The following is a 9,295-nucleotide window of genomic DNA, read 5'->3' as shown; positions in this document are numbered from 1 at the left end:
CATCGCGGGCCCATGCAGAGTCCCAGCCATTCTGGGGAAGCCGGAAGGGAAGGCTGCGCTGTGATCTACTGATGTCACTGGGAATTTGTGAGACTGGGGTTTTCCTCCCAGGGCCCAGCTACACATCTGCACAAGACACTTGAAGACTCTGAACCAGCCCCCTCTGTCCCCCCAGGATCCTCAGGCTCCTCCACCCACTGGTAATGAGGATGCTGGACATGGGGCCTCTTTCCACTGTCTGTGGGGAACCTGGCTGCTTCACCGGGGCTAGAAGTCATTCAGCAAGACCCTTCCTTCCTCTGGAGTCACCTCCACACAGGGCAGGACCTCAGGCTGCTGGTGCCACAGCCACCCCTGCAAACAGCTTCTGGGGAAGCCCTTTGGTGGGTGGGGCCCATGTGGGACTGCCCTGGCTTGGCAGCCCAGGAATCCCCTCGTCCATCGGGCTGGCAAGGCAGGAGGTTGGGATGGCAAGATGGGGATGTGCCACCAGGTGAAGGGGTCAAGGGCAGTGTGTCTGCTTGCATCCCCCTAGGGGACTCTTGCCCAGCTCTCCACGGGATGGTTTGAGTCAGGTTCTCACGGCTGTGACCCAAACACCTGACAAGAAAAGCTGAGAGGAGGACAAGTTTGTTTGGCTCCTGGTTTCAGAGGTTCAGTCCGTGGCTGGCTGACTCCTTCCATCTGGGTCTGAGGTGAGGAGAGCGTCATGGCGGAAGGGTGTGGAGGAGGGAAGGAGCTCAGGACGTGGCACCAGGAAGGCGCCAGGGGCACATCTCTAGTGACCTACCTCCTCCAGGAACACCGTACCTGCCTACAGTTACCACCCAGTTAATCCATTAAAGTGGATTAATCCACTGATTAGGTTAGGGTTTCCTAATTGGATTTTTTTTGACCTCTGAACTTTCTTGCATTGTCTCATACAAGAGCTTTTGGGCGACACCTCATATCTAAACTGTGGCAAAGACCACCCATATTGCTATGGGAACTCCCCCCAAGGATCCATAGACTAAGGGAAGCGGAGTAAGGCCAAGCATCCATGAGGCTAGTTATAAGCCACCTGTTCCTGGTTTGGGGGCTCTGAGCCACTCTCTCCTGATTGGCCCACTCCACTTCAAGGGGCGTACTGTGACTTTTAATAAATCCGTGTCTGGCTGCTTCTCCTGTGTGTCTTGCTCAATTCTTTGTCTGTGATGCCAAGAACCTGGGCATGGACTCCCTCCTCCATACTCGCCCTCCCCAGGTAACCCGGAGTGGGAGAGAGACGCAGAGCCTGGGGTCCTCACCACTGGGGCTCCGTCACAGACCCCTGTTCTACACCCTGCTGTCTGCAGAAGCCTGAGTTTGAAGGAGGTTTGCTAAATCGGGCCTGATGCGCAGTGGTGCTAACACACTAATCCATTTCTTGATGATGGCCTTGGTTTAAATTCCTGGCCATTTTGCCTCTTCTCACAGCCTTCAAGAGTTGAATGAGATTGAAATTAAAGTTGCCCATTTTCATGTCTGTAGGTCAACTACCAGGAACTAACAGCCCCACAGACATTCCAGCGGGGAACTTAGGGTGTCGCCATGGAGGTCTTGTCTCAGAACAGGGATTTATCTCTAGACTGGTAAGCCTTGAGTCCTGGTTGTCTGGAGGTGGAGGGATGGAAACCCATGATGTGCTGGTAATTTGACAATTGGCCGTGGGAGGTGGGAGGCTTGGCAGTGTTCCTGCTTCCTGTGGTGTAAATACTCCTCCTCTTGAGAGTACTGAATGCAGAGTTGGGAAGACACGGTGGAGCTTGTCAGGTGGTACTTGACTCCACTAGACAGCATTTCTGTCATAGAGATGCAGAGACTTGGCTGACCTCCAAGCTAACCTCAAGATTATTAATCTGCAGTAAAATATTTAAGAAGCGGTGAGTTTAGGGTATTTATTTTGGCTCTTGGTAAAATTTAATTAATTATAAGCTTATATCATTTTATTCATAATAATGGCTGCATGCAGCAAGCAACTAGCCAAGTCCCTGAGAAGCTCGAAATCTGCTCTTGTGACCTGCTCTGAGCTAGCTCCAGGACTCTCCTGATGGAGAGACCCTGTACCAAAGTGACTGAAGCCAAACCTTGGTCAAGCCTCAGGACAAGGAGATTTCCTTGATTAGAGGCTAAGAGGCCCTGGGGGCTCTGCTCCCTGAGATCTCAGTGCCAGGGAAACCATTTCAGCATAAAGATGAATCTTAAAAGATGAATTTAGGTGAATCAGAAGTGCATCTTAATGCAGTAGCAGAAACAAATTCCAACTGAATGATTTTCATTCTAGATTTTTTAAAAATGTTGATAATAAGGTAGAGGAGGCATTTGGGGACTCCAAGGGCCTTCCGTTTGTCCCAGAAAAGGTATTGGGGAGCAAGTGCCTGCAAGGGAAACAAGTCTCATGTAAGCTCCAGGTCCTAGAAGTCTTCTAGAAGTCTTAACAACCACTGAAACACAGGCAAGCAGGCAGATTTCTCCTCCCTGGTTAAGGACAAAAAGGAGTCTGAGGACCTTTTGTGGGGTCCCATGACTGGGAGCCAACTTAGGCTTCCTGGTCTGGGGGTTTTTCCTGCCCTAGAGACACAGAGCCAGCAGAGCCAGCGGCTGTTCTTCCTGTAATTTAAACGAGTGGTGGGAGAAAGCCCAGCCTGGAAGGGCCCTTTGTCCTGCTTCTTACTTGACACCAACTTGGTTTCCCTCCTCTTGGGCTCTTGCAGTGAACTTGCCTCTAAGGCTGGGCAGGGGGAGAGGGAGGGGGCGCCTTTCATGTTTCCAGCTGAAAGACACCGGCTGTCCAACAAGATTTGCTTTTTCTTGCTGGCTGAGAGAACTGGGTCAGGGGCGTGGCCGGCCCTGCGCTGGGTCTCCAGCCTGTGGTGCTGCATTAAGCCCTTTGTTTATTCATGAGCTGTTGTTTTGTTTAAAATTATAAAGTACATCTATTGCCTGGGGCAGGCTACGGTGTACACACTTGCAAAACAGCACCATGATCTCTGAAATCCTTAGATAACTTGGAAACAACCACTCTAGCATAGAGAGCACTGCCCTTGGAGTGACCTTGAGCTCCTGAGAGTCATAAAGAACCGCAGGTGGGCTCAAGCTTCTCCACCAGGCTCCTGCAGACTCCTGCACCTGTCTGGAAGCATTGCTTACACCAGCCATGGGGAAGGTCTTTGTTGAGCCCCCGTTCCCCCATGAGGCAATTGCTCTTTAAAACGCTTAGGGTGACTTTCAAATCCTACCTTCATCTCATCCTCTGCAGTTCTAGGAAACCTGGCAGGCAGCCCTGAGTTAGCCATGAATGCAACAATGATTCAAACCCCAACATACCTCCTCTACCACACACGGTTAAGCTGCGAGTTAGACAATAACAGCATATTCCAGAGTGGAAAGTCACACGGGGTGTGTGTGTGTGTGTGTGTGTGTGTGTGTGTGTGTGTGTGTCTGTGTGTCTGCCCTGCTGAATCGAAGAATTTTTCAAAACGGAACTCATCAGAAAGGGCTCAAGAGTTACTGGAAACTAAGAGAAAACATTCGAGGGAATATTTACAGGGAATGCTCATCAACACAGGCACTTAAAGGAACCATGTTTTTAATTTAAACAGGGAATTTAGATCACTTTGACCTGCCTTTGAAAACACTGCTCATCTTTAAAATCCTCACCATGACTTCTTCCCCTAGAAGACTTCTTTAATGGAATTTATATAATAGAATTAAAACCAGGCTCATCTGGTGCAGAGACCTTGTTTACAAGAGGCCTTGTGTGTTTAATCTGTTTTGACATTGATCCGTTAGGTTTGGGGCTCTGGGAGAAATCGGAACTTTTCAGTAGAGTGAGAATCAGGCCCAGGAATCTTGGACTTGGAAAGCAACTTTATGGCTCATCCATGGCAGCCTGCCACACCAGTGTCCCCCACGAGCACTTGCCTGGACACCTAGGTGTCTGGGGAATGGAAAGGCGTCCCCCAGAAAGGCTCTCTGCAGGGCAATCTCAGGGGACACTTAGTGGCTGCTGTGGGGTTCAGTGTCATGTTTCCAAGCACTCTGAGACAGCTTCACTTCAGATCACACTAATCTATATATGTGTATTGTTTTACTTATTGTTCTTTCACAGTTTCTTTTACTTTTGAAAAAGTAAATTGTAGGGTGTAGGGGACAGCTCAGTGGTAGTGCTTGCCTAGCATGCAGAAGGCCCTTATGCCATCTCTGGTACCACAAAAAGCCCCCCAAAAACAAAAATACAAAAGTAAATGGTGTTAACAAGTTCAAATCATACAGAGGTTTAAGGAGTAATAAGGGGAAAGGTCCTTCACAATTCTTGCCTATGGGGTCATACGTCCTTCCTTGTAGACCATAACTAGTCTATATTTTATCTTAATTGCTTATTATACATCCATTGGACATACACATCTGTGTTTGGAGATACTGAAATCTATCACAGATTTCTTGAGAAAATTCATAGAAGAGTTAGTTGTGAGTAAGGCAATATGGAATATGGGCAAGAGGCTGTATATGATTTTATTTTAATTTTTATTAAGTGATGCATTTAGATATTTAAATATAAACATTTGACATCATGCTAAATGCATTTTGTTTCACAAATTTTTTTTCTCCAAGAAAATAAGATTAAAACTTAAAAATCAGGCAGCCTTCAGGTTCCTGAAGGATTCAGGAGATCAATATTCCAGAAACGTAATCAATTGGTTAATCCAGTTGAAAGCTAAATCGCCCTCTTGGCAGTCAAGGATATAAAAATCCCATGACAAGCTTTACATTTCTCATTATGTGATAAGGCAAAGCCAACACGGTGTTTGAAAAGACACATTTTCCTGATACTAAAATCTATGTGGAATCCATTAAATACATTTAGACATCTTTGGGTCTATAAGACACATCCCAAACATCTGCTCTCAACTGTGATTTTGCAAAAATGAAGAAATATTCTAGATAACATCATGTAACTTCTCCCTAACAACAAAAGTCTAAAAAAAATCTCAAGACTTAATTAAGAAATGGCTCAGGTAACAATAGCCATCTGGTGATTCAGGAAGAGGGGGTGGAGTGGGGGAATTTGCTGGACTTCCAACTTCTGCTGAGGATACTGAAGGAAGGTGAGGGCATCCTAAGAAGGACAGCTGAACACAAGAGCATCCACAAGATCCTAACTGTCCTTACCACAACCAGAAAGCAGAGCTCTCAGGACAAGCAAACCAACCTCAAGCCCGAGGACTGACCCCGACTCACCAGGGCCACCGTTCTGTGATTTCAGTTCTGCATATGAAATACTCAGGGCAGGCAAATCCATGGAGACAGAAGGCAGACTGTGTTTCCCAGGGACTGCGGAGGGGAGAGGGGAGTGACTGCTTAACGGGTACATGGTCTCCTTTGGGGATGCTGAAAACATGGGAACTAGGTAACGGTCAGGTTGGACAGCACCGTGAATGTCCGAAATGACACTGAATTTAAACCTTAACATGATTAGTTTTATGTTTTGTGAATTTCACCTCGATTAAAAGATGGAAAATAAATGGGAGGAGAAGAGCATACAAGAAGAGATGGGCACAGGCTTTGCTTATCTGGGGCTGCCCAGGTGGATGTCAGAGGAGACAGGTGAAGTGCGAGGAGCCAAACTCCTGACAGCCGCAGACACACGGAGACCCCACGCCCACCAGGCAGGCTTCCTCCACAGAGTCACCGTGTTCATCAGGAAGATCCGGAAAGGTCAAGGTGTCCAGGAGAAGGGTCCAGGGAGCTTTCAGAGGGGAAGGAGAGCTCGATTCAGGACCAGCAGGGTTCTTGGCATATGTGATGGGAAAGAATTAGTACAAGCCAGGCAAAGGCATAGACAGATTCATTTAGGAAGTAGATACCAGGAGAGATAGAAAGTCCAGTGGCCCGTTTTCAGAATACAGTATGTAGCCTTAAATGTAAAATGTCTCGCGATGTAAGAAGGGCAGGCGGAGGGGAGAGCAGGATGGAAAGTTCCAAGCAGGTAACACTGAAGTGTAAAGTCCACAGCCCCTTGACAGACAGGAGGGGAGAAGGGCGGGCCACCTGACCAAGAGAGAGAACCCTGTAGGTGCCAAAGGGCACTTTTCTTTAAATGACCTAAGAGGAAATAGTATAACCTAGGCCATGTTCGATGTTCATTCAGGAAGATTGTGTGCCCCCTAGTGCTCAGCCAACTGGCGGGGGGGGGGGGACCTTGAGCTCCAGGGAATAAAATGCTGGCTATGCCCGACTTGGGGGTGCCTGCTGCCCCAGTCACCCACTCTTGCAAGACCAGCAGTAAAAATCCTCACTACACCTCGTGTCTCTCAGTCCATTCTTTGGCTTTGGAGAGCTGAGGGGGTTTCTTACAGACAGTGTTCAAGGGAGAGTGTGTATGTTGGAGAGGGGGGTCTCCACAGAGATGACTGTGGGGTCAAGCAAGGACTAGCACTCAAGGGAGAACACCAGCCATCTCCAGAAGGAGAGGTGGCCACCCCTTGGGGTGGGTGTTAGCATTTATAGGGGGCTGCTGCTGGGGGCTAGAATAGTGGCAGAGCTGGGCGCAGTTGCCCAGTTTCCCACCTGGGCTTGCTTATTGCCCTCATTTTACAAGGGCTGGGGTCAAGGGCACATGGGTCAGGGCTTATTCCTGAGTGCTTTTTGAGTCCTGATGGCTCATGGGTGTTTCCTTTAAAACTCACTGTATCTCTCTTTATCCTAAATTCCTTCCTCAAAGAGACAGGAGGAAAGGGCCCTGATGTGCAGCCCGTGGGGACACACAGGGGCTTCTGGGAGGCGGGGAGAAGCCCCCTGGGCCTCCTCTGTAGCTTGGCCACAGATCTAACAGATTCAAACAGGGAGACGATGGAAAGACACGTCAGAGAGGAAGTCAGAGAAAAATCTTAAACGAAATTAGAACCCCGCAGCCCTGCATGCTCAAGTTAGAAAAGAAGGTGGCTTACAGCAGAAGGATTGGAAAAAGAAGAGCAGATTAAACCCAAGGAACACGGAGGAACCTCAGCAGCAAGCATCAATGACAGGACGGTACTGATAAAATCAAAACGTGGGCCTCTGAAATAGTCAGTACATTTGCCTGTGACCAGGACGAAAGGAAAGCAACTCCAGGGAAACTCTAAGAAGACCTAGAAGGGCCGCTCAAGGCTTGGCCACACAGCTACGGGGCAAGTCCTCTGCCCCGTCACTCCAACCCAAGACTTGAATCTCATTGGCCCTGATGAGACTGTTCTAGGTCACATGTCCATCCCTGAGCCAATCTTAATAAGGGGGTGGGACATTCAGTTGGCTTTGTCTAGGGCCCCTGCCCCAGTCCTGGGACTTGGGACTGTGCCCACCTGGTCTGAAGTTCCCTCAGAGAAGGAAGTACGTGAGGCTGCCCAGGGGAGGTACCCTGCAGTGGAATATGAACTATCCACAGAGGCCCTTCAGGGGAGGAAGAACTTGACCTAGGCAATGCCATTTTGGAACATATCCTCCCTCTTAGAATAAGAGTCACCCCAGGTCACTCTGACTCAGCCTGACCTAAACCCCAGATGATACGTCACCATCTTGCAAAGAAAGAAAATTGTTATCCTGAAAATCCCTAGTTCCTTATGAAGGTGACACCACAAGGACCCTTCCCTGCTGACCCCCTCGCATGGCCTAACTGCAAGAATTCCCCACTCCCCCATTCCCCTATATCTGCCCCAGGCTGTAAGCAGAAGACAGGCTGTCTCCCCTGGGTCCCCGCTGCTCCGCAGGTTTGTCCCCAATAACCCTGTGTCACTGCTGAGCCCCTCTCCTCTCTAATTTGCTTCTTTCCTTCTGGTGGTGGTGGCCGTGTTCCATCACCCCAGAAGGACAGGACTGCGGAAGCCTGTTCTGTGGTCCTAGCAATGTGATTGGTCTCAGGACTCCAGGGGCCCACCTTGCAATCCTGGGGTGCAGCCCAGGGAGGGGCAGGCAGCAGGAGACCATCCTCCTTAGGGTCCTCTTCCTGCTCTCTGCCCCAATTGGGGGCCCTCCAGGCTGGGTCAATGAAAAGGAACTTCAAGGAGGTGTCCTGATTCCAGTAATAGACCTCAAGTTGCCCTTCCAAACCTCTCAGCCTCTTCTCTTTAACAGGACGACAGCAGAAGGAGCAAGAGGGTCATTTTTCTCAGCTTCATTTATCACGCTGTTGCCTGGGGACTGCTCTGTGATTAACTTTCCCTTCCTTCCTCCCTGGGGACACAGCTGCACTTCTCACTGTCATTTTGGGTCCAACAAAGAGCCGCAGTTTACCACGAAGTGGCGCGGTGTGCAGGACAGGAGGGTTAACGGTCAACAGAGGCCTGTTTTGTTAGTGGTACTGGTGCTGGCTCTTTTTTCCAATTCCAGCCGCTGTCAGTCATTTCATAAGAATTGCAGCAGATATAGCCCTCAGGTGGCATCTGAATTATGAATAACTCGGCTCAGTCTGGCTAAATATGGATGAGCCTCTGGCGCTTTGATTGTTGCGTCAAGACATCAATAAATACCTATTAGAGGATAAACTCATTAGGAACTAACATTGTAAATGAGAATAGAAGGCGTATTTACAGTGGTGGGGAAATCAATGGGCCATTGCCTAATTATATCAAATACTGATTTGATTTTTCTACCTCCAAAGGAAACCTTTGAAGTGAAGCATTCAAATTAGAAAAACATCAACACGGTGTGGCAGTTTGAAAACAACTTGACAATAAACAGAGAAGACAGGCTGGCAATGCTACCAGTAAGGGCGACTTTGAAGTCCCTGAAGCTGTGAACCTGCAGACTCACCCAGAAGGATGGGTGGGCTGCACAAGCACACACCAATCGGGCGGAGACATGGCGACATCCCAATTTCCAGGCTGAGAGTTGAGGTCTTGTCTATGGACTTGCTCCATAAGCAAATGACTTGTTCCTTAAGTCTGGGAGGGTCAGGAAAAAGGCAAGAACATGTATGTGTTGGAGCCAAGAAATGAGAATCGAGTGCCTGCTCCCCAGAACTCCTTCCAGAGCACAGGCCCAAGGGCCCATGATGGAGCTAAGGGTCAACATCAGTGCCCATGCCCTGGGGACACTCTGGAAAGCTTGGGATGGGTAAAGATGTAGTTCTCTACCCAGACTCTTTCCCAGCATCGGCAGGAGTTGGCGCTCCTTAGCAGCCAGTCTGGTGAAACTCAGTGAAGCCCCACCCTACAAGTGTCTGGTTCACTGTGACTGCTTGAGTCCTCTTCCTATCACTATGACAAGAACACTTTGAAGGAGGAAACGCTTATTTTGGACT

The sequence above is a fragment of the Marmota monax genome, unplaced genomic scaffold (genome assembly GCF_021218885.2).
Source record: "Marmota monax isolate L192 unplaced genomic scaffold, Marmota_monax_Labrador192_F-V1.1 WCK01_AAM20220418_F8-fsc00041, whole genome shotgun sequence".
Classification (NCBI taxonomy): Eukaryota; Metazoa; Chordata; class Mammalia; order Rodentia; family Sciuridae; genus Marmota; species Marmota monax.
This window is presented reverse-complemented; position numbering follows the sequence as displayed.